A 20,566-nucleotide genomic window follows, 5' to 3' on the forward strand; every position below is an offset into this window, starting at 1 on the left:
ACCACTATATCAAATTGGCTCCATGTATTCCTTCTAATTTTCACAATATAAAAAAGATATAGTATTAACTAATATAAGAAGGAAGGTAATATTCAAAGACGTGAGATCCAGTTCTCTTCTTCAAGGCAATCTTCCTTGCAGGCTGCTGCTGTGGGGAAAAACAGCATAAAAGTGCTTTGTACGTCACTTTTGCTCCTGAAGGGAGTATGAATTTAATAAATTTATATAATCTCTCATAATACTCGAATATTGTTTCATACAATGATGCTGAATTGTAAAAAATTCAGGGGCAGATAGAAGAAAATCCTTTACAGTTTATTTATTACAGGTTTATTATCAAGTACATGGAATCGACTTTAGAGGTTTTCCAGTCCAAGCTCAAGCAGGAGACCCTATACTATGTTGGACAAATGGCTGTCCAGTCTCTTCTTGAAAGACTTCTTGAAAACCTCCAATGGTGGAATACCCACAACTTTCAGAGGTAGGATCCATTCCACAGATTAATTATTCGCAGTCAGGAAATTTCTCCTTAGTTCTAAGTTGGAACACACTTTAATGATCTTCTATCCATTACTTCTTGTGCTTACGTCAAGTGCTTTGGAGAATCTCCTTTTTTGTGACAGCCTCTCAAGTACTGAAAGACTACTGTTGTACCACCCCCAGCCCTTCTCTTCATTAGACTAGAGAAACCTAGTTCCCTTAATCGTTCTTTGTATCGTTTAGCCTACAGATGCCTTAACATCTTTGTTCTTCTTCTCTGTACTCCTTTTAGGGCCGTGATGGCGAACCCATATTTGCTGGCACGCAAGCTGTCATCTGATTTTCTACCTTCCGGATGGCTGGAAGAGGCCGTTTTCACCCTCCCCAGGCTTCAGGAAAGCCTCAGGAGCTTGGGGAGGGTGAAAAACAGGTCCAAAGGGCCAACCGGAAGTTCAGAATTGATTTTTTTTTCATGTTTTCACCCTCCCCAGGCTCCTGAGGCTTTCCTGAAGCCTGGGGAGGGTGAAAACGGCCTTTCCCGGCGGCCCTCCAGAAGCCAGAAACGAATCATTTCCAAAATTCTAGTTGGCCCATTGGACTTGTTTTTTGCCCTCCCCAAGCTTCAGGAAAGCCTCCAGAGCTTGGGGAGGGTGAAAACTCCCCCCCCCACAAGGGGGGGAGTTGTGCACGCATGCACAGTGGTCACTTACGAATGCACAGGTGGGTGGGGTGCACTGAATTGTGGGTGTGGATGTGCATGTGATAACACACACACACACAATTTTGGCACGCTTTAACCAAACGTTTTGCCATCACTGTTCTAGGAGCTAACCTGTTCATGCAATCTAAGATGCATTACCTTTTTTGGCAGATACAGCACACTGCTGACTTATCCTTAAGTAGTGGTCTATTAGAACACTTAAAGTCCTCTTGCAGTTGCTATTAAGCCAGATACCATCTATTTTATACCAGTGCAAATGGCTTTCCTGTAGGACCTTGCCTTTCTCATCACTGGATTGAACTTTGTTGTATATGGCCCAGTGTTCACGATCCTTCTGAATTTTGAGTCGGTCTTTTAAAGTGTTAGCTATTTCCAGTTGTGCTTATAAGCAGGGTCTTGCTCTATTAGAACTCTTTTATTAACAATGATATGGAGTCATATTCATGTTTTACTTTCCTATTCAAGTTCTGCTATACTACTTCATGATTGGGGGGGGGGGGTTTTCCTAGGAAGGATGAAGCAACAATGCTACTTGGCATACTGTAGCCAAGGCATTACAGTTGTCCTGGCTGCACAGTTAAACAAACAAGCACCTATACTGTATCTGGCAGGAGTGATACTAGAGATGAATGATCATTTTAGGGGCAACAACAAAGGCATCATTTCATACTACACAGAAGAAAGAAATAGTAAATTACTTGTTTATTTTACGAAGAAGACTACACAGGCAGGATAAAGTGATTAATGATACAGTGTCACATGATGACCCCTTCAGGTTGGCTAGAACTCAGCATGCTATAAGGAACAATTGACGAGCTTTCAGAGTACACGACTGATCCTGTTTATAATACAGTAGATTATACCTTCCAAACATCTAGTTGTTGATAGTTCCATGAAGGAAAACAAAATCCATCCACAGCTTACAGCATGGATATGGAATGTAATAAGCATGAACATGGGAAAGCTTATTACGATGAAAGATAAAATGAATCAATGACATATTGACATTTTAAACATGGACTGGAATTGAACACTTTCAGTTGAAAGATCATACTGTTTACTATTAAGAATACACAAACACACAGAGAAAAGAAGGAACAACACTACTTTCATAAACTGGAAGGTTATAACATAAACAATACTTGGATGTAATGCAGTCAACGACTTGGATCCCCATGCTAATTTACTTAAGGTTTTAAGGATCTTCTGAAAAGCCAGAAAACTGGTGGTCTGCTTCGCCTCAGGTGGAAAGAAAGCAATAGCACTTAGACTTATATACCACTTCACAGTGTTTTGCAGCAGTTTACAGAATCAGCATATTGCCCCCAACAATCTGGGTCCTCATTTTACCGATCTTGGAAGGATGGACGGCTGAGTCAACCTTGAGCCGGTGAGAATCGAACTGCCGAACTGCTAACAGCTGGCAATCAGCAGAATTAGCCTGCAGTACTGCATTCACTGTGTCACCAAGATGTTCCAAAAAGTGGGGGCAACGGCAGAAAAGGTTCTCTTCCTGGACTCTGCTGATAAAATATTTAGCTAACAGGATCTGTAACATGGCCTTCCTGCCTATTGGGTGGGATGAGTTGATATATTTGGGACAAGATAGTTCCTCAGGTTAACATGGCCTCATGACATAAAGAGCTTTAAAGGTATTAACTAACGCCTGGAATCAGACCTGGAATCAAACAAGCATCCAGTGCAGCTCACACAGCAGAGATCTTACATGCATACACAATATCAACTAGACTTCATGGACAATTTTTTAATATGATAGATCCAAGTTAACAGGAGCACAAGGGCTCAGTGTTTAAAGACACTGAATTCTCAGCTGGAAAGTGACAGTCTGGGTTTGAGACCCAAACACCAACAGGGTGATCACCCATCCTTGGCCGAGCTCCTGCCCACCTAGCAGTTCAAAAGCATGCAAATGTGAGTAGATAAATAGATATCACTTTGGTGGGAAGATTACAGCATTCCATGTGCCTTGGCGTATACTGTAGTCATGGTGGTCACATGACCACTAAAATGTTTTCGGACAATGCTGGCTCCCTTGGCTAAGAAATGGAGATGAGCTTCACTCTCTAGAGTTGGACTCAAATGGACAGGGGAAACCTTTACCTTTATCCATGTTTATGTTTGAACCACTGAGGCAGAAAAAGAGGAGGCTGATTAATATGCTGCTTATGGTTGGAGGCAGGAATGTCAAAGCTGGAAACAGTAAGAAAGAAAACAGTTGAACTATATGGCCTAGGAAACAGAAATAAAGCAGAATGACTTACCTGTTTCTGCCAATCTGCTTTTTTCATTGCCAACACAGTGTTCAAAACAAACAAGACAACACCTCATGTACAAATTCCAAATCAAGCTAAAGCAAAACAACAAAGCTAACCAGTTTCCCTAATATAATCCTGAGCATGTACCTTTTGTCTTCCAAGAAAAATACCAAGAATTACTCTGAAGTCCTAAAACTCATAGGAAACCAAAGGAAGTATGGAATGAAATGAATGCTAAAGGCCAAGAAATATAAGAAAGCAAATTGTTGAAATTACCAAGAAGAAAAGAGAAAGAACTGATCGCCTCAGAAGAAAGTTCCAATCTCAAACTGAATGTGAAAAAATGCCCAGGAATGTATAGTTATTAGTAACAATAACTGATTCATAAAAGATGAAACACAGATGGATGGAGTATATTGAAATTCTTCACAGTAAACATATTCAGATGCCAGATACAATAGAAGATATTCTCTTATTTGCAAAAACCTGTAGCTCTAATAAGATGAAGTAGGATCGGCAGTCTGTTCTTTAACAAGTCCAAAAGCTTTTGTAGAGGGAAGACGGAATGGCTTTGAGGGACAAGAGGAAGAGCTGCTAGCAAGATAGCATCCAGATGTTATTGATATAACTTTTCAATAAAAATAGTACTGACCTACATGACATTGGATTTCTAGCCTGCTCTACGTTGGATGGCTGATAGCTATAGGATTTGTCAGAATATTTACAAAACCATGGCAAGCAACGGAAGAAGAATCAATAGAAATTGCAGCTAAACTATGCCAATAAATCTGGAGAATGAGCCAGCAGCCAACAGATTAGAAGAGGCCTACCTGCATGTACCCATAGCTCCTGAACACCAGCAGTATCTCAGGTTTTGTTACTTAGGGCACCATTTCCAGTATCGAGTTTTACCCTTCAGGTTGTCATCTCTGCCCCGAATGTTCACAAAAGTGATGGCGGCATTGGCAGCGTACCTAAGGCAGGTGCCTATACGACTCCAATGCTATTTAGATGACGTTTTATTGCAATCGTCTTATGTGGATGGTGTCCTAAGGGACTTAGACATTACCATGTCGACCCTGAGAGATCATGGGTTCTCCGTCAATCTGGCCAAAAGCCATCTGCAACCAACCATGAGGCTGATTCACCTAGGGGCCTTGAGAGATACAGTGTCAGGCACAGTCTTTCTGTCCCCTGAGAGGCAACAAAATCTTAAGGAGCTAGCTTCCCAGGTCAGCAGGAAGCGAAGGGTGTCCCTAGCTACATTGTCCAAGCTGTTAGGACCATGGTGTCTGCAATTGGCATTGTCCCTTGGGCGCGCCTGCACACCAGAGACCTTCAATGCTTTCTTTTACCATTTCAGCGAAAGCTCATGAGCTGCTCCCAGATCAAGGTCCTTCTACCAGCAGAGGCATCCCAATCCTTGATATGGTGGAAGTCCCCAGCTGCCACCAAGGGGGAATGCTTCAGGACTCCGGACCGTGTGACGGTCACTATGGGTGCCAGTCTCTTTGGATGGGGGCCCCATCTACACACGCAGATGGCGCAGGGACAATGGAGCCAGGCGGAACTAGCTCACAACATAAACAGGTTGGAACTCAGAGCGGTCCACCTGGCTCTCAAACAATTTCGCCAGTCACTGGCAGGCATATTCTGGTCCTAACGGACCGAATAGCCACCAAGGCTCATATAAACAGACAGGGAGGGACCAGATCAAAGTCCTCATGCTAGAGGCCAAGAGACTGGGGCTTTGGACTGAGAGGAACCTACTATCTATAACGGCAGAGCATGTAGCGGGGGTGGACAATGTCAGGGCCGACTGGCTCAGCCGGACCGAGGTGGACAATTCGGAGTGGCAGCTACAGCCAGCAATCCTTCAGGCCATTGTGGACCTTTCTGGCCGCCCAGAAGTTGACCTGTTTGCCACCCCTCTCAACACTCAGCCCCCGAGGTTTTATTCCCGGTTCCCATCGCAGGACTCAGAGGGGGTGGATGCTCTCCGCTGCCAATGGCCTCGGGTAATACAAAAGATATTGCGGAAGGGGGCAGATAACTATCTTGACTCTGTTCGAGCCACAATCCCACAGGTCTTGGACTTTCTTCAAGCGGGCCTGGATAATCTAGATTATCTAGACCCGCGCCAGTCCGGCTTCCGACCCGGTCACAGCACGGAGACGGCCTTGGTCGCGTTGGTGGATGATCTCTGGAGGGCAAAGGATGGGGGTTGTTCCTCCATCCTTGTCCTATTAGACCTCTCGGCGGCTTTCGATACCATCGACCATGGTATCCTATTGCGCCGTCTGGAGGGGTTGGGGATCGGGGGCACCGTATTGCGGTGGTTCCGCTGCTACCTCTCTGGCCGGACGCAATGTGTGTTGACAGGGGAGCAGAGGTCGACCCCGAGGCCCCTCACTTGTGGGGTCCCACAGGGGTCGATCCTCTCGCCTCTCCTGTTCAACACATATATAAAACCGCTGGGCGAGATCATCCGTGGTTTTGGGGTGAGATATCATCTGTACGCTGATGACACTCAGCTGTATTTTTCCACCCCAAACCACCCCAACGAGGCTGTTGAAGTGATGTCCCGTTGTCTGGAAGCCGTGCGGGTCTGGATGGGTGACAACAGGCTCAAGCTCAACCCCTCCAAGACAGAGTGGCTGTGGCTTCCGGCACCCCGGTACAACCAGCACATTCCATCGCTGGCCATCGGGGATGAACAATTAGCCCCGGTGGAACGGGCACGCAATTTGGGCATCCTCCTTGATGCCCGGCTGGCTATGGAAGGTCATGTGGCAGCCGTGGCGAGGGGGACAATCCACCAGGTTCGCCTGGTGCGCCAATTGCGACCCCTTTTGGACCGGGAGGCCCTGCACACAGTCACTCACGCGCTGGTGACGTCTCGCCTGGACTACTGTAATGCTCTCTACATGGGGCTCCCCTTGAGGTGCACCCGGAGACTGCAGTTGGTCCAGAATGCAGCCGCGCGGGTAATTATGGGGAGATCGAGGTTCTCCCATATAACACCGCTCCTGCGCGAGCTGCACTGGCTTCCTGTGGCCTACCGGGTGCGCTTCAAGGTGTTAGTTACCATCTTCAAAGCGCTCCATGGCACAGGGCCTAGTTACCTGCGGGATCGTGTCCTGCCCCATACATCCCTGCGACCCATTCGCTCACACAGAGAGGGTCTCCTCCGGGTGCCGTCCTCTAGAGATTGTCAGAGGGCGGTGCCCAGGAGTAGGTCCTTCTCTGTGGCGGGCCCTACCCTTTGGAACGACCTCCCCCCAGACATTAGAACAACAACCGATCTCCGCTCCTTCCGCAGTAAACTGAAGACCCACCTGTTTCGGCTAGCCGGCCTGGCATAATTCGACAACTTTTCCACCCCTAGGTCATTTTTAATTGTCAATTTTAGTTTTTAAACTATTAATGTTATTTATTGTAATTATTTATTTATTTTTTACCTCCTCTGTATGACACTGTGCTAACTGTTGCTTGTGTATGTCGCCCCGAGTCCCTGTGGGGAGAGGGGGCGACTAATAAGTTTAAATAAATAAAATAAATAATAAATAATAAAGGGTTGGCTCCTAATATTATTAGGAGACAGGTATCAACAATCTCTTCTCTGCTATTGTGTGGTAGGTCACAAACACTGACTCAGCACCCTATGGTCAGATGGTTTCTCAAGGGTGTTTTTAATCTTAAACCACCCACGGTACATATGTACCCTTCTTGGGATTTGCATAAGGTATTGGACGCTCTAACGGGTGACCCTTTTGAACCGCTACGGACAGTGTCTCTCAGATTCCTCACTCTCAAAGTGGCCTTCTTGGTGGCCATCACCTCCGCTAGGCAGATATTTGAGCTACAGGCACTCTCTTCCAGGAAGGACATGCATATTTCACTAGGATACGGCTGGACCCCTCTTTCATACCCAAGGTGTGTTCTTGTTTTCATCGATCCCAAGAACTGATTTTGCCTAATTTCTGTCTGGATCCTTCTCATCCTTTAGAGAAGAAATGGCACACCTTGGACGTGAGGAGGGCTCTGAGAATTTACCCCAAAAGAACATTGCCGACCAGAAAGACAAAAGCATTACTTATTTATTTCCAGCCGGGATCGCTGGGGAATAAAGTCACATCTACTACCATAGGTAGATGGTTAAGGGCTTGTATTGCTACCGCTTACCATGCTCAGGGGAGCCAGGTGCCGGGGTCTATAACAGCACATTCAACAAGAAGCACGTTTACTTCAGCGGCCTGGGTCAAGCAGGCCTCTTTAACTGAGATTTGTAGAGCTGCTACAAGGGTTTCCCCTTCACCGTTCATAAAGAACTATAAACTAGATTCCTTTGCTGCTGCGGAGGCAGCATTTGGACGCAGGGTGTTACAATTTGTGCATAGAGATGGTGAAATGGCTCACCAGCCATAATTCTTGTATATATGTATATAGCTCCTGTCTGCATCCTCCCTAAGGACGAAAAGCTTTGGTACGTCCCAGTCTGGTTGCTACTTCCCCCATTATGGAGAAAGTTTGTTGGTTCCTTACCTGATACACCTATTCTCATAGGGGGGAAGTAGCATCCAGCCCCTCCTTGGTTTGTTATGTAATGTTTGACTGTTCAATACATGTTGTGAATTGAGTCTTTTAAAGAAATAAATAAGATGTTGGAACTAGTGCGTGGGGGTAATTGCCATCCCTGGTTTGAACCCCAGAGGCCTGAGGTGTCAATAGGAATCCTCACATTCAGGGAGAGGTCCTCCTCCGCTGCCCCTCCAGGCAAAGAGAGCCCTGGCATATTACTCAGTGAAGGCCTCTTATCAGTGCCCAAAGCAGGAGAAGCTGTCTTGCTGCTGGCCTTTTTATATATGTGCTCCAGTGCCTTATGTCTCTGTCATTCATACTTTGAAATGGGCTTATATTTGGAGCTAGGTCTGGCCACTTTGGAGGCTTGAGAGAATACATGCTTTGTCTTGGATTTTGCCTTGCAGCCCCCAACCCTGGGGGAAGCATCCGCTGGGATGACAGGTGCAGGTGGGGAAACCTCCGTGCTTTCCATCAGGCTGTTGGTTGAAATTGTGAGGACTTGGCTCCTGTCACTATCCTCTGTGTTGCTAGCGGCCGCCATTTTGGATCGGGGCTCGGGCTGGCTTCAAAATGGCGGTTCACGCCAAAAGCAACTGACAGCTCTATCAATTAAACGGTTAAAAGTGGCTTGTGCTGCTCAGAGCTGCCGCGCGCCTCTCCACTGCCGGAAAAGCCTCAGAAATTGCTTCCGACAAAGGAACGGCTCATTAAAGAGCTCTCCGAGCTGCTCGCTTCACTTGACAATCAATTTAAAGGAGTGCGGGTGCTCCGTGGTGTCTTGACAAGCCGTGGTTCGTCGCTCAACCACAAGGGAGCGCTCCTGCGCTGACTTAAGGCTTCCTTTCAATAGCCTAGCTGGCCAATTTTGAAATAGAGGTGCAGATCTTCAATGCTGTCAGACTGAATAGCCCTCACAGACTGACAGTTGGTCTGTCAGTTATGACCAATCCTGCATGCCATCCCTAAGCGCTAATGGCGAATTAACACCACCGCAGTCTGGAATATCTGGTGATTCTGTAGCTACTCACTCAGCCCGAATCAAAACTGAATTTTGATAAATAAGTCCAATATTTCACAAATTCCACTGGAACACTAAGATGACACAGGCATCCAAATTGAGGGACTGAATCGAAACTGGGATTGCCTGGCAACAGGGGCGTGGCTTACAGGTCTTTCAGGATCAGTCCAATCAAAGAGTGGATGAAGTCAACCCAGTCTGGATGCTACTTCTCCCACTATGGAGAAATCTCCATTCCCTCCCCACTCCAGGGGAAGGTTACTGCAAAATCCCCATTCCCTCCCGGTCTCGGGAGGCAGAGAATAGATGAAGGCAGAGTCAATCAGAGGTGATATTTACTGGTTCTCCGAACTACTTAAAATTTCTGCTACCAGTACTCCAGAACCAGTCAGAACCTGCTGAATATCACCTCTGGACGTGACTTATTGTTGTTGAACAACAATACTAAAGTTATATTTATAGTGTTTTAAATAACTATTGTTTCTTTAAAATATCAGACATTAAAACGATTTACTAAATTTATATAATTCAACAAATTCAATTTCATTTTTAGTTATGGAAACTGAAATAACAAAGTATCTATTTGTATTTTCTATACATTTACAACAATAATTCTCAAACTGATCTGTGTAAGTTGAGGCAGTTGCACTGTTTTGAATTCCCATGTTCGCTGTTTAGCCTTTTCACTTCTAGGTGATAGTATAGAAACTTCAAAAAGCTAAAATAATCAGATATACATTCTTTAAAAGAATCCATATTACTTCAGAAATGATGGAAATATAAATCCCCACTCATCTGAATTTTCAGCATACACTTAACAACTATTCATTCAGTGATGGTTCAAAATTAAAACTGGTCCTCCAAGTTACAGCCAATCCAGTGCCCCAGTAAACATCTAATCAAAATCCAGGCACTTAGCAGCCTGCCTGCATTTACCATCCCACCACTTGCCATCTCTCCCTAACTTCTGGCCTTTTACACTCGGCACTCTGCTGCCCTGCTGCTCTGTCTGCTACATTGTGCTCTGCACTTGCTTTCTCCCTACACCCCTTTGTGCTCCTCCCCAACACCAATATATATATATATATATATATATAGGACAAGGGCTAATGACAAACATGCCTTCCAGTATCTGATTCCATAATGGCAGAGAGAAATTAATAATACATATAATAGCAATAGTGTAGATTTAAAATACTAGACAAATGCTAGTATATATGTATGCTAGAAATTCATCACAACAGGAAATATCCAATGCCTATGTGATGTATAAATTATTTTAACGCAGATAAACAATAACAATAACATGTAAATTAAATTATACATTAAAAAGTAAACCAACAACTTGTTAAATACATAAATACAGAATAATGATCATATTATGCAATTAATATTCAATATAGTTGTTAAACTCTGACTGAAAAATAATATTTGTACCTCATCCTTTCACTTCTATTTTTTTCAAGCCAGTGACAGGTACACCAATATATTAAATAATTAAATAATTATGTCAGACAATGTCCTAAAAGTAAGCAGCTTAATAATTTATGTTCAATATTACTAATTCCTCTCCTAAAATATAGCAGAGAAGGGTGTTCTTTAAAAAAACTATGTTAGGAATTTTTTATAATAAACAATGAAAGCAACAGCTAAATAGGCTTTTTTGCAGCTTGTTTGCATAACTAAGATTTCAGCAAACAAACAGCAACATTTTTTTCAATTTAACAGTCTTAGTACCTACAATTAACCTCAGTAAAATACATTTCTGTGGCTTTGGCTGGGTTCTTAATAATGCATATACCAACTTTTGCTTTTGGCAACCTCTTTGAAAAGGAAAGCATTAACTCTTTTTCAGAATTAAAAAAAATAGCAGTTAACCCTACCTACTAGTTGGCAGCAATGTATACATAACAAATTATTCCCAATTCTCACTCCTCCTTTCTCCCTTCAATAAAGTCCAGTCACATTAAAAAAAACAGAGCTCATTCCTGCAGCTTTAATGGCTTTAAATTACTGTGGCTTGAAAGAAAACATCATCAATATCTGAATAATGAAACCTTTGAAACAATATAAAATGCAATTTCATTTTGTCTTAAATTTGGGACAAAACTCAAGAAGAATATTGTATTCTTCTTGAATGGGGAACATCAGAAAGGGCTTTTTAAACTCAAGACAGTTTTGTACATTCTATATATACCCAGCGCTTTTGTTACTGTTTTAAACTAACACTGTTTTTTTAAGCAGCAAAGTGTTGCATCGCTCAAATTACTCAAAATACCAGTACTGCACTGGACTTTGGATTCAAAGGAGGGAAACGTACTTTGGAGTGCAAAGTATGGATGCACACTTAGGGCATACTTCCAAATCCTTAAACCAACTATGTCTTTTCTCAGAATCAAGTAGCAGCTGTGGACCGCAGCCATACACAACTGACTTAAGGAGATGCCAACAAGCATTAGATGGAAGCACTGGTGGAAAAAATGGAAGAGATTGATAGTTAAATATTTACTCTTAAGTACCCCCTAAAAGATATTATAATTTACAGCAACATAAATGGATCAATGTTTTGATTCGGCCGGAAGCTCTCCAGCTGGACAGATGTGGGGGGGGGTGAGCTCTTAAGAGCCTCACATGAACCCTGTCTGACAAACCTATTCCAAGATCCTTTTTGGATCAGAATCTCCCCTGGAGGGGGGGGGGGGGCGAAGAAGGGACAGCGTCTCATCAGACCCAGAGGGAGGCAATAGGTCCCTCACAGTTCGAAGATTTGCCTTCTGAATTGGAGTAGGGGCGGCAGCATGGTAACATGGCTGCACAGAAGCTGGCTTCCAGCCAAAGCACTGAACAGGAGCGTACAGGAGACGAGATGAAAGAGCGGTAAGAAAATTCATTTAACCCACAGTCATAAATAAAAACTTGGAAAAGGCAAAGAATCTTGAGAGTACAAATAATAGTAATAGACAGATCTGGTTTTTGGCAAAAGGAAAGAAAGAAAGGGAAAAATGGAGGGTTTTAGCCCTTAAAAAAGCTATGCTTGTTTGTTTGTTTGTTTGTTTATTGGATTTATATGCCGCCCTTCTCCCAAAGGACTGTGTTTGAAATAATTCAGACAGAAAGGGAGAAAGCAGAGAAGTGACAAACCCATTCAAATATAAACTCTAAATTTGGTTTTGGATTTGAAATAGAAACCAAACATTCTGAAGGATTTCGTTTGAACTTCTTCCAACTAATATATCTTAAGCAACTCCAATTAGGGAGAAAAATCAAGAAAAAAGGACCATCTTCTCACTGATAACTGATAACCTAATCTTGACTGTGCAGGGAAGTTTTAGTTAACCAACTGCCATAAATCAGAATTTGGAAAAGCAGGAGGCAAAGAACATACCCGAGTGGCTGTTTGCAAGTTTGCCCCAATTAATATATTTTGAGCAGCGATAACCAACCGGAAGTGGAAGGCAGCAAGGGAAAAAACTAGGAAACTATGAAATTCTTCTTCTTTTCTTTTGTTTTTTCTGTAAAAGATCAAGATGGCTCCAGCTTCTCTTCCATTTTTACATAAATTGAATTAGCTAAATTTAAGGTGGACCAGAACCTCGAAATAAGATCTGCATAACTAACTGCAATTTTGGAACTGGACATTTAAGGAAGAACAAAAGACCAAGATGGCTCCCGTCGCTCTTCCTATAGCAGCTGAAGTAGATAAATTTAAGGTGGACCAGAACTCTGAAAGAATAATTGTATAACTAACTGTAACTTTGAAACTGGACATCATGGAAAACTGGGAATTTTAAGAACTATGTGAAATTATAAAAAAATATATGCATAAATCATGAAATCATTAAAATCAAGCCTAAATAGAATTCTGAACCCGAGAAGCAGGGATTTAAAGAAGGGGAAGAAGAATGGGGGAAAGATAATGAAGGGGTACAAACGGTGGGAAATAAAAAGCAGACAAAAAACTCAATTGGGTTTGGCAGTGGTATAAGGAAAATGATGAGGGGGTGTCCACAAAAGGGAATAAAGAATAAAAAGCAGACAAAAGATGTTTTGGAGGTTGACAGTGGCATAAGGAAAATTGAAATAGGAGGTTATGCCCCAACCAAGAGAAATATAAAATATTTCTTTGACAGTGGAGTGGGGAAAATTGAAGAGGGTGGATGTGTCAAAACAAAGAAAAGGGAGAAGGCAGGAACAAAGAAGTGGGACAAAAGACTTACTAGGAAAAAAAATCAGAGAACTAGAAATTGTCATATGGGAAAATATAAAGCTAAAATAAGGGATTTATTCCTAAATATGACAATAAAATTGAGTTGTTAACTGATTGAATATGTTAATGGAAAGATAATTAAATAAAGGTCAAAATACATGGAATATGGACAAATATGAAACTGATATGGGGAGATTGTAAAGCAGAGGTTTGTGATTCACTTTTATACATGATAATTAAACTGAGTTGCTAATTGATTGAATATGACAATAGAAGGACAATTAAGCATGGGTTAAAATATATGAAACATAGATATATATAGAACTTTAAGATGATGAATAAAGTGAGATGTGTACCATTTGTTATTCTATATAGTAGATTAAGGGAATTGTAATGAACATTGAACAGTAAGGACTGCCATTTATAGACAATTAAGGGTAATCTCATCCAAGATATGGAAAAATGGAGAGGGAACATGAAATATACTTACAATAGGAAACTATTGAGATTTAAAGACTGAATCACAAATTGGAGGCATGTAAGGATGTATAATTATATAAATATAATGATGGAATAGCTGGAAATTGTAACCAGGTCTACATCTCAGCCAAAAATAGGCTGGGGAGGGGGGTTAAAAGCACAATGACTATATATGTATACTTTTTGTTCTCCTTGTTTAAAAAAAAGGAGGAAGATATATGTCAAAATTAAATATGTATACTGAAAAGGAATTATAAATACCATCAATATAAAATGGAGCTCCCTCAGAAGCTGAAATACACCAAGTAAATGAGACGAAGAGTGTGAAGTAGAGGAGAGAAGTAAGGAAAGAAGAGAGGGCGGGGGCGAGAGAGGAGAGAAAGGAGGAGTGGAAAGGGGAGAGAGGAGGAGAGGAAGGGGAAGTAGAGAAGAGAAGGATGACAGAGGGAAGAAAGGATGTAGGGAGGAGAAGGAGAGAGGGAGAAGAAAGTGATGGATAAGGTACAAATATGGTGTAGGAAGAGCAGAAGAGCCAATAATTTTTGGAAACTGATGGTAAGGTGAATTGAACATGTGATTATATGTTATGAAAATGGAAAAATAAAAAACTTAAAATAAATAAATAAATGGATCAATGTTTCTTCATTAGGATTTAATATGGTGCATCAGTAGTAATATTGCTAAAAACACTTTTCAAGTCTTCAAAAACTCCTTTTTTACAATCCTGTAATCCCTTAATTCCGGGTAGTGTCTGGGTGACTGAATGGAGCTGAGCATTTACTGGCTGGTGACCCTTTCTGATGCAATGTGGAGATCGCGGCATATTTTTCCATTGCACCCTAGGAGAAAAGCATCTGCCGCTACCTAGCATTGAACTCTCAATTTTCTGAGTGGGAGCAAGCATCTCCCTCACTAGACCACCACGCTGCTCTTTTGAAGACTTCAAGAAAAGCATTAAATTATTTAGCCACACTTCTATAATTTATACAAACTTAAAACCTATTAAATAACTGAAGAGTTATTTTCCACGTATGTTCTGCTAAGCATGTGCTGCATTTAACAGCAAACTCCAAAGATTTTAGATTCCTCTCTTAAGGAAAAGGGATAATATCAATCTACCACTAGTTTATTGAAGTGAGTTAAAATTAAAAAAATCCTTAAATGGATCAATTCTGACAATATTCAAATTCAGCCCTTGGCAATTACTGCATACAGAATTTTTATTAACTATAGAAAAAGGCAGGTAAGATACTTTCTGCAAATCACTTAGACTCAAACTTGGTATTGTTAAACAGAATACATGAATGTTAAAGACACAACAGAACATAGAGAGGTGGGTCCTTGGGTTACAATGGCAATTGACTTTGCTTGTGGGAAACTGGCAGGGAATGTGACAAATGGTGATCACATGATTGCGGGATGCTGCAACCATCATAAGTGCCAAAATCATAATCAAGTGTCTGTGGGGTTGCTGCAATACCTGAAACTTTGAGGATTGGTCATCTTTCGTTCAGCACCACTGCAACCTTAGTCACTGAACAAGTGGTTGATAAGAACTACCTGCATTATATAAATAGACTGATAGATCATATAAGAATAGCATCTTAAGTTTACCAAAGAAACTGCATACAGTCCACAACACTGCACTGCCCACATTTCCCTAGCTGTTTCTGTATCATTTTCTAACCTAACATCATTGAAACTCAAAATTTCAAATGGTGTAATTTTCAAAAAGTAGGAAAAGGCTTGAAAAATTAAAAGAGACACATTCCAGTGTTTTGTTCTCGTTCCATGGCAACATTTTATAGTCAGCCATTTTACAAAGCCTTCACAAAAAATGAACTGATGTATTATTCCTCTCAATAGCTTTTAATAGCCCTATTGATATTGCATATTTTAGGTGTCAGTAAAATGTCACAAATTTTAAAGAAATGAGGGCATATTTTATAATCCCTAGCAAAAAGTTATAAATAAATTTTGGAAGTTACATTAAATTTAATATATGTTTACAATTAAGAAAAAATACTGAATAATAACAAATTATATTTTGGTAGAGTATATAGCACCTATCTAAACAGTAGACCAATTCTACACAATCAAGCTAGAATCTGTACTTTGCCTGTCATTAAGCTTTTTTGAAATAAAGTTTTAAAATTTGCTTGTTCCAACTGTATGGTTTCTAAATCACTGTCATATTTTTAAAATATTTCCCTTTTCTTCTTTTTAATTAATAATTTTATATAAAAACCTTTTAAAAAAGAGAAAAATTAAAAAGTTAATGTAAAGATATGGCATCAGTAAGTAGACAGAGAAATTGAAAAAGTTGTAGTTACTGCTTATTATATCACTGAGAAATGATTAATCTTAAAAAACAGAATGATTTTTTAAACCAAAAAAAAAAAGAAGAAAAGGGTTTTAAAGTTTTTTAAAACTCTTGGCATTCTTGAGCTGAATGCCAATTCCACTAATATTTTATTATTTAAACATAAATCAACTAGAGAAAAAAAGAAAAAAATCCACTAAAAACACATCCCTTTCATTGCACTGCCTGATATGTAAAAGATTTAATATTTTCATATTTCTAAACTCAGTTCTTTAATTATTTTCCCCATGAAATCATACTCTGAATGTTTAAATTTGCAATAGATATAGACAGACAGACAGATATGGAACCCATTCTTGTATGTAGTCATTCATTGTGAATATATACTGCTATTGGCATATGGTAGCCCTCGACTTTTGACTGTAATGGATCCTGCCCATCATGGTTTGAGTTGTTATAAAAATAAGTCATAAAATGAGTCATCCATGTGGTCCACTCAATTTTGCAATCTTTTTTTGTGGCAGTCATAAAGCAAATGCTGCAGTTGTAAAGTGAACACTGCGGTTGTAAAGTAAGCTACTATATTCATAATGAGGAACCAATTAGTCCACACCTTTCTTCTTCTCTCTGCTGCTCAAGAAGTGGAGATCACAATACTAGGAAAATGCACAGTACAATGCTCACAAGTACCACTAAAGGCAAGAAGGATATTTAAATGAAACAGGATTAGCTATTTTCATTTTAGTTATCTTTCAGATCAATTTAAGAGTTGGGTTGGAAGCTAAAAATGTATCTGGAATACTTTAAGCAAACAGTGAGGGTGTTCTGCTCCATTTTTTGTAAATCTCTTCCTTCAATTACACCACTTAAAGCAGCATCAGTGGCAAAAAAAGCCAAAGAATATTATTTCCTCTCATTTTATCACTCTAAACTTGATAGCAGATAATACGACTTCAACAACAGAATGGTCAACGCCTGGAATGCTCTACCTGACTCCGTTGTTACATCTTCAAACCCCCACCTTAAACTGTTTACCATGGACCTCACCCCATTCCTAAGAGGTCCGTAAAGGGGGTGTGCATAAGCGCACCAGCATGCCTACCGTCCCTGTCATACTGTCCCCTTTTATTTGTACTCATTTCCTTTGTTTGTCCATATTTAAACTTATACCTGTTATCTTGTACATGCTTGACAAGCTAAATAAATAAAATAAATACATAAATAAACTACTGCTCCTGTTAATTTTATTGGGTACATGTCAGCCCTGATCCACTCGAAGTAATTATATAGATTTATTCCAAACAATCCACCACCCACTTCAAAACATAATTCTGTTGGAACACAATAAAAGGTAGCATAGATAATTAAACAAAAGCTATATAAATATGAAAAAGCCTAATTTTGAATTGTATCAGTTGTCAGTAATGTAATAACCTAAATTTATAGTATCATAATTTCGATAACCAAGTTTTATTTCATTTCTTATACAATTGTTAACTTAAAAGCAATACATATTGAATTAACATAGTTAACAAGTAATACCATTGAAATCTGAAATTATAGTTCCTCCTGAGCCTCTTGGCATACCCCCTAATGTTCTCCATTGTATAATTTTGATCAACAAAATTGTGGTCCTATTTATACTAGTCAGGAGAGTGGGAAATTAAATACTTAAATACTAATATAAATCTTGCATCTTATTTATTTTAAATGTATCTATCACATTGTTACATTTGATATGAGCTAGATTGCTTATGGAGGTATATCACCTGTATCACTTTTATTCATATATACCAGGGGTTGTAACACAAATATATATATATATATATATATATGTGTGTGTGTGTGTGTGTGTGTGTGTGTGTGTGTGTGTTGTATTTGTACTGATAAATAAATAAAGGGAGACTATCTATTTTGAGCTAATTAGCTCTCATCAGCTAGCCATACCCTTACTGGGATTTGAACCAGGGGTTGTAACACAAATATATATATATATATGTATGTATGTATGTATGTATGTATGTATGTATGTATGTATGCATGCACGCATGAATACACACAAACACACATACACACACTGAATACATGGATACTCACTTATACATGTTCCTTTCTATCCAAACATTCCAGCACAGTACCAGTTTACATTTTAAAACTTTATTTAAATTATTTTTTCCCTGGAGATGAAAATAAAAACGAAATGTGAAATATGGGAAAGTGACAAAGACTATAAATACAGGTTTTCATATATCCCTAAATTTGGTCTGCACGGGTATTTATGAAGGTCCCAAAGATGTTTTTTCAAAAGACAACTGGACTTTCTTTGTTTTTCCTTGAAGACATTTCACTTCTCATCTAAGAAGCCTCTTCAATTCCTGGACGAGAAGCGAAACATCTTCAAGGGAAAACAAAGAAAGTCCAGTTGCCTCCTGAAAAACTTTTGGGACAACTATGAACTAGATAATTATAGACTTCATAGACATAGTTATGAAGGCAATTTCCCTTCACTGTTAAGTTTTGATATTTAGTGAGAGATCAAAAAGTCAAACATCATGGTTTGTCAGAGCTTTAAATCAATATCTTGTCTTCAACTAAATACAAAAGCCCTGGGGTAGTATAAACAGATAGAAACTTTCTAAATCCAGTACTTTTCAGATATATTAAAGTTTATCCTTAGTTAACCTCATTAAACTCAACATTTTAGAAAGTTACCAGATTGGGGAAAATTATATAAATTTAATAATTTATAACATGGGTTTCATTTATGCAATCTTGCTCCAAATATTATTCTGAAAATCAATAGCCTTTAATAATGGTATCTGCAATCTTCTGCTACTGTTGTCAAAATGATGAAAGCAGTTCCGCCTTTTGGGATGTGTCTATAACATTATACACACACACAAAAAGACATGGGGCTTGCATTATAATACTGCTTTCATTACTTTGGCACCCGTCTTATCTTAGATTCTAATGGCCTCTTAAGTATTACTTGATGGTAATAAACATTCTATTTATCAAATATATATAAAAAGCATTTTATAAGTACAGGTAGCTCTAATTTTTATCAGCCACCCTCAGTGACATATTGGTGCTGGAAAAATAGGTTATATTTTTTCTTAATCATATAGGATATAAAATCTAGATTTCAATTTATAAAGCTTATTTTACCTGCCATCATATCCTAAGCACAGTACTTTTGCACTGTTGCCAGATAATATTGTGCATTTTTCACATATATTCTTAATGCTACTTTGGTAAAGCCTTTTGTTTAATGGGAGTTACATTTGTACACTCGCTGTTCTATGTCTTACCATAGAAATTGAGCCAAAGGCCCATGGGTACAACAGTAACATATCCAGAAGCTTATCAAACAGAGGTCTTTACTAATAAATTCTTATTACTTATCTATGTATCTGTTACATTCTGGAATATGTTGAAAAGTGTTTTATGTGTATTCCAAATCGGGCATAATTTATGCTTCTATCACATATCTTCCATTCCATACACTCTTTCAGCTTTCTTAGAATCAATGCAAGCTATGCATAAATGGAAGAAGGACTAACCAAACGTTATATAATATTTCAAACAAGTACCCAAATGTTTCTTAAAAAGGCAATTGTTGTGAGTGAGCACCATCTGCAATCCTACACATTAACTGAATGTATTCAAATGTATTTCAATGTATTCAACACACATCTAGTGTTGCAACTGGAATTTAAGATATTATATTATACTTTAATTATCAAAAGGTGTTAATAGAACTTTATGACTACAACAGATTTTCTTTTCATATACTATAAAGCCTTCACGTTGTGTTCATTATATACATATAATCTTTAAAATTAGGTTTTTTTATCAAATATTCATTTTCTAATTTAGGAAACATTTTATTAAAACTTTATGATCAATTAATTTAACTGGTTAATAAAGAACATTTACATATTACAAATTGGGCAAGATAAGTGAATTTAAAATTTCTGGGAAAGAAAATTTTGGAAAGTTTAGAAGGTTCCACTGTAACATCACTAATGGCATAACATTTCCCTGGAGAACTATAGCTGGCTTCAGGTGAGTCAAATGTACATATATTTTTGAATTTGTTGAAAGCAAAAACAAAAGATTTTTAAGAACACTGTGGGCTTTTCTTGACTCCCCTCCGTCAAGGTATTTGCCTTACCAGGTCAGATACGATGGGCATACTCCATGTTGTCATCTAATGATAAGCAGTGTGCCTTCTTGATAATTGCTCCTGCTCTTTGGTACAGCCTTCCCTCTGTGATCTGGCAGGTACCTACCCTCTTTGCTTTCTAGAAAGCTCAGCCCAATGTTGGAGTAGAATTGACTGAGGCTGGAGCCCAATGAAGCTATTTGTTGATATTTGGGATGTATTTTTTCCAGTGATACTGGGAGTTTTTATGATAGTTATGTTTTTACTATCTTTATTGATATAGTTAAGCTGCATGAGATTATGGTTCAT

General features: G+C 39.5%; 1 protein-coding gene across 3 annotated transcripts in view; it reads right to left on the minus strand.

Moving 5' to 3' along the window:
* FBXO11 (F-box protein 11) overlaps nucleotides 1-20,566 on the minus strand; it is an 88,837-nt gene that overhangs the window by 60,337 nt on the left and 7,934 nt on the right. The gene's annotated exons all lie outside the window — the stretch shown is intronic.

Source organism: Natrix helvetica (genome assembly GCF_964273705.1).
Source record: "Natrix helvetica genome assembly, chromosome: 2".
Classification (NCBI taxonomy): domain Eukaryota; kingdom Metazoa; phylum Chordata; class Lepidosauria; order Squamata; family Natricidae; genus Natrix; species Natrix helvetica.